Genomic DNA, 6,052 nt, shown 5'->3' with positions numbered 1-6,052 from the left:
CCTCTTCTTGGTGAGACTTCTTACCCCACATTAAAAATGAAAATTGCTATTTATTATAATGCTAGGAAAATCGAGAGTCTAAGGTTAGGGAAACAATTGTCTGTCTGTAAGTACTATGCAAAGGCTATGGTAATGTGTCTGAAACGGTATTCAGTCAATGTAACTGTAAATACGTTGGAAGACGGCCATGTTGTAACCGATGCTCTTGTTTAGACTTCCCAGAAACTATTCCTTGTTGTTGTTGCCAACAACAGTAGAACCACGGAGGAGGAAAGACGAATGGAGATGCCATAAGACAGGTAAGTGCTAGGCCAAATAAATACGGTGGGATTGACCAAATCAAAACTAACAAGGCGTTTGGTTTCTTTGTAACCAGTAACGTTCCTCGTCCATTCGTCCCTCGAACGCCCACATTTTGGCGGCGCTACATATTTAGGAGGTTTTTTTTCGGTAGTGTTGTGTAATGAGTTTTTATATGAATAAATCAGTTGTTGTCAAGCACTGACGTCTATTACTACATGGTGACAGCGGTGATGAAAATTTTTTCAAAATTTATTATAAAATACGTATTTTGGTGCAATTTTATCGACAAAACACGCTCGCCCACCATCCGAGTTGAGTTTGGACGGCGGTCCTGCAAGCCGCGCAGAGGCGTGGAAACGGTGGCGACAACAACTCACGCTGTTCCTGAAAGCTTCGGGTGCCTATACAGAGACTGCTGGGGTTCAGGCGAGTCTACTGGTAAATTTAATTGGTCCGGAAGGTTTTGACATATACCAAACATTTACGTTCGATAAGGAGGAGGATCGAGATGATATCAAAATTTTACTTGAGAAGTTCGATAGTTTTTTTTGTTTCAAAATTAAATATTACACTAATTCGATACAAATTTTTCACTCGGAACCAAGAGGAAGGCGAATCAATCCAACAGTATGTTACTGCGTTACGCCTCCTTTCGAAAAATTGTAACTTCAAAGAGCTTGAGGACGAATTGATCAAAGATAGAATTGTGTGTGGCATTCGAAGTTTAAGGGTGAGAGATCGGCTGTTGAGATGTGAGGATCTGAATCTCGACAAAGCTGTAAAACTATGCCAAGCCGAGGAAATATCCAGGGAATCCGAGCAGCAGATGGATGCTGTTGGCACGAGTTCGGGAGTGGCGCAGGTGGACGTGGTTGGCGCGCAGCGGCGACGAGGTCGCGGAGTGCCGGTGGCGGCCGGCGAGGCGCGCGCAGGGCGCAGCGCCCAGCCCGCATCTATGTGCTCGCTGCGGGGGCCTGTCACCGCGCTGTCAGGCTGGAAATTGTCCAGCGAATCAATGCACGTGTTTCGTGTGTGGAAATCGTGGTCACTTTGCGAAGGTGTGCAAAGCGAATGCGTTTTATAAAGGTGGTGGTACAGCGCGCGTATGCGACATTAAACACCGAAGTGAGTCAGAGTCGGATGATGGTGATTCATTTTTTATTTCCATGATTGAGGGAAACAAACGACTAGGTGAGTGGTTTGAAGTATTATCGTGTGGCAGTGGTACCGAGAAGTTCAAACTTGACACTGGTGCCGACATAAATGTTATGTCATTTGAGAGATTTTTAGAATTAGGTTTAGATGTTAGCATTTTGAAATGTAATAAAGTTATAAAGTTACAATCTTACAGTGGCGATGTAATACCGGTAAAGGAACGTGCTATATAGCTTGTGTTTATAAAGGTAAACAATATGAACTGAAATTTGCTATAGCCGATATGAAATGTCAGAGTGTGTTGGGACGGATATCGTGCATACAATTGAATTTGATTAAGCGGATTCATTCATTAAATTTGTCTCAATATGATGACTTGTTCGATGGTATAGGATGTTTGCCTGGTAAATATCACATTGTGATAGATAAGTCAGTACGGCCTGTCATCTCAGCAGCGAGGAAAATACCACTGAGTTTACGGGACCAGTTGGCGGAAGAGCTCAAGCGAATGGAAAGATATGGGGTGATCAGAAAGGTCACACATCCAACTGACTGGGTGCATCCTTTGGTCATAGTCGCTAAGAAAAATAATACCATTCGTGTTTGTCTAGACCCGCGGGAGCTGAATCGCGCAGTTCGGCGCGCACACTTTCAGCTGCCCACCGTGACCGAGCTGGCGGCACGCCTGCACGGCGCCACGCACTTCTCCGTGCTGGACGCTAACTCCGGTTTCTGGGCGGTGCAGCTTGATCAGGAGAGTGCTGACTTATGCACGTTTATCAGCCCATTCGGGAGGTACCAGTTCTTACGCTTACCATTCGGAATAAATTGCGCTTCGGAAGTGTTTCATGGTAAGATACGCCAGCTTCTAGAAGATTTGGAGGGCGTTGACAGTTTTATTGATGATATTATAGTCTGGGGAAAAGATAAAGAGGAGCACGACAGAAGACTTGATGCTTTATTAAATAGGGCTCGTGAGATAAATTTAAAATTTAATAAAGCTAAGTGTAAGATAGGAGTTCGGGAGGTAACATATTTAGGGCATATATTTGATCGGAACGGCATGAGGCCGGATTCCAATAAAGTAAAGGCTATAACGGAAATGCCAGAGCCTACGGACAGAAAAAGTTTAGAACGGTTTTTGGGTGCCGTCAATTACTTGTCTAAGTTTATACCAAAATATTCTGAATTGGCATTACCACTAACTAACCTCCTTCGTAAAGACACGGAGTGGTTGTGGGAGTGCGCTGAGCGCAGTGCATTTCAGAGTTTGTGTCGGGCGGTGAGCAGCGCGCAGGTGCTGGCGCTGTACGACGTGAGCGCGCCGGTGCTGGTGTCGGTGGACGCGAGCGCGCACGCGCTGGGCGCAGTGCTCATGCAGGCGGGCCGCCCCGTCGAGTTCGCGTCACGCACGCTCACCGACACGCAGCGCCGGTACGCGCAGGTTGAGAAGGAGCTCCTTGCCATTCTGTTTGCATGTGAGAGGTTCCATCAATATATTTTTGGGAAGAAACGTGTTGTTGTTGAATCCGATCATAAGCCATTGGAGAGTATTTTTAAAAAGCCGTTGATGTCCGTTCCAGCACGCTTACAAAGAATGATGTTAAGAATACAAGGGTATGATTTAATTGTGAGCTATAAACCGGGAAAGTACATGTTTATTCCCGATACACTGTCGCGTGCACCGTTGCCTGATTTATATGAGGATAATATAATGAGTAAAAATATAATGTATCAGGTAGCGATGATTGTTAATAACATTCCTATTTCATGCAATAAACTATGTGAAATAAAAAAGGCATCTCGCGATGATAGAGAAATAAGCGAGCTTATCAAGTGCATTAAATCGGGTTGGCCGGATCACAAATGTAAAGTAGAGGATGTTGTTAAGCCCTTTTGGAGTTTGAAAGATGAATTGTATGAAGTTGATGGTGTGGTGTTTAAAAACGATATAATTTTAATACCTTCTTCTTTACGGGGTGAAATGTTGCGGGTCGTTCATGAGGGCCACCAGGGTATAGACCGCTGTAAGCGCCGAGCGCGCCAAGCAATATTTTGGCCAAACATTTCTCGTGACATTGAGTTATTTGTTAAACGTTGTTCTATATGCCAGGAATGTTTAAATTCGCCTGCCAAGGAACCATTATTACCTGTGGAGATTCCATCGATTCCGTGGAATAAAGTTGCATCTGATATTTTTGAATGGAAGAGAAAGTATTTTCTTTTGATTGTGGATTATTATTCTAGCTATGTGGAAGTTTGTGAGTTACCGAATATAACGTCGGCAAGCATTATAAAAGAAATTAAGCAAATATTTGCGAGGCATGGCATTCCTGAACTACTTGTCACAGATAATGGCACACAGTACTGCAGTCGCGAGTTTAGACGATTTGCACGGGAGTGGGGTTTACTCACATAACATCATCTCCTAACTATCCCCAATCAAATGGGAAAAGTGAGCGCGCAGTTCAGACTGTCAAGTCAATGCTGATTAAATGTTTAAGAGATAACAGTGACTTTCAGCTGGCCTTACTTAATTATAGGAATACTCCAAGAGATGGTCTTAGTTCCCCATCACAGTTACTAATGAGCCGTCAGTTAAGATGTAAGTTACCAGTTAGTGTTAATATGTTAAAACCAAAAGTAGTTGAGGAACATGAAACAATGTTGCAGAAGCAAATTATTTCTAAAAGGTGGTTCGATAGAAACACTAAAGTTCTTCCGGAACTAAAATGTGGAGACGAAGCTATTTGTTTAAATGGGAAAAATAAAAGAACAAGATGTAAAGTTATAGGGCAAGCGGGATTTCCTCGTTCTTATTTTGTTGAGACAAGCTGTGGCAATAAAGTAAGGCGCAACCGACGACATTTGATAAAATGTGAGCCAATCCCGGTGGCAATCGATGTGGCACCTGCTTCCTCTGATCAGGAAAGAGGTATTCAACCTAATGAGAAAGATGCAGCAGGTCCTTCAGTAACCTCGAGCGGAATCCCGCCTGGTCCATTGACTAGGGCAAAAGCTAAACTATTTACTAGTATTGAATCTTTATTTTAGAGTCTTGTTTCATTTTAATTTTCTTTCAATTAATTGTGTTAGGTTTTTGTTCCCTGAGAATTTTAAGATTTATGTTATTTTAAGATTTATGTTATTTAAAGATTTATGTTATTTTAAGGGGGGAAGTGTATGTGTGTTATGTTCTTAAAAGGGGAGTTGTTGTGTAATGAGTTTTTATATGAATAAATCAGTTGTTGTCAAGCACTGACGTCTATTACTACAGGTAGGTTCGCGTTTGGCTCGCTATCTCACCTGATGGTAAGCGACGTTGTGGTCAAAGGTCTATTCGATCTTGACTTGAACACTCCTAAGTTGTTTTTGTCGGAAAACATAGACAGAGAATTTAATTCTTTAGCTTTTCAATTATGACATCTCCGCTCGTCATTTGATTCTCCATAATCCTGAACAACAGTAGAACAGTACCTATTCCTTGAAGTAGTACCACAACATGCAATTAACTATCCGCTTTCAAGCTCTAATTAATCTGATCTAACATTTGAGCTATAAATCAGGCAATTTGCCTGACATTACCTCAGACAGCCTATAATTTTCTATTATAGGCTAATAGTAAGATAATGTGTAATTATTATGACGCAATCTATAGCTCATTAATGGGTGTTAGGTAATTATGGAATAAGGGAGATCGATTGTGCATTAATAAGTACTATTAATTGTATGGTACGCCGTAATTCAGATCTGCATGAGTAAATATAATCGATCCATGTAAAGGGAATAGTAACAAGCCATTAATTTAATATTGCAGATGTTGATTGTATGTTAAGAATAGGACATGCTACAAAGTTTGAGTCAGCCGCTAGTTCGACGGGGCTCGTTAATCAGAAGGTATGCTGATGAATGTTACTGTGCACGAACGATCCGACCGAGATTAAACAGTCGATTTCGATTCACCTGCAAAATAAGCTGTCAGCTGACAATCAGCTGATGGTTTAGTCTGTGTGGGTTCAATATGTGTGGGTTCTTAGACAGCTTTACTGATGATGAGTAGGTAAGTATCATTTTAAAACCCAAAAATACCTACATCCCCGCCAATTTTAGCAAAAAGCAACCTAAATCCATAAAAATAAGATCGAAAGTCTACCTGAAAGCTACCTGGGAAGTCTTCCGCGTCCCACAGATTAATCAGTGGCTACTTCAGCCTTTTAATAAACGAGAATAGTCCTTAAGCGTCCTAGTTTAGTACAAATGAGGAGGCTATTTCCCGGCTATAGCCTTCGGGGGCTATTACAGCCGTTTTATCGGCCACCAGGGAGCTATTACACAAAACGGTCGATCGGCTGCACGGGTGTCCCCAATCTGTGATATTTTAATCGTTTTATGAACTGTTAGAGGTTAAAGTGCATATTGTTAGCCGTTAGGTTGGAAGATAAATAGGTAATAGCAGAAGTGACATTTTTATTGGTGGGTGTAGGCATTGCAATTTATTATTTACAGGCTTTTAGACTTGATATTGTAACATGTTTAAATCTTGCTTTTTGCATGTAAAAGCGGTCTTCTTAAAAAATATATTCTTAAAATAGAT

This window comes from Helicoverpa armigera, chromosome 9 (assembly GCF_030705265.1).
Source record: "Helicoverpa armigera isolate CAAS_96S chromosome 9, ASM3070526v1, whole genome shotgun sequence".
Taxonomy (NCBI): domain Eukaryota; kingdom Metazoa; phylum Arthropoda; class Insecta; order Lepidoptera; family Noctuidae; genus Helicoverpa; species Helicoverpa armigera.
Note: the sequence above shows the minus strand (reverse complement) of the source record.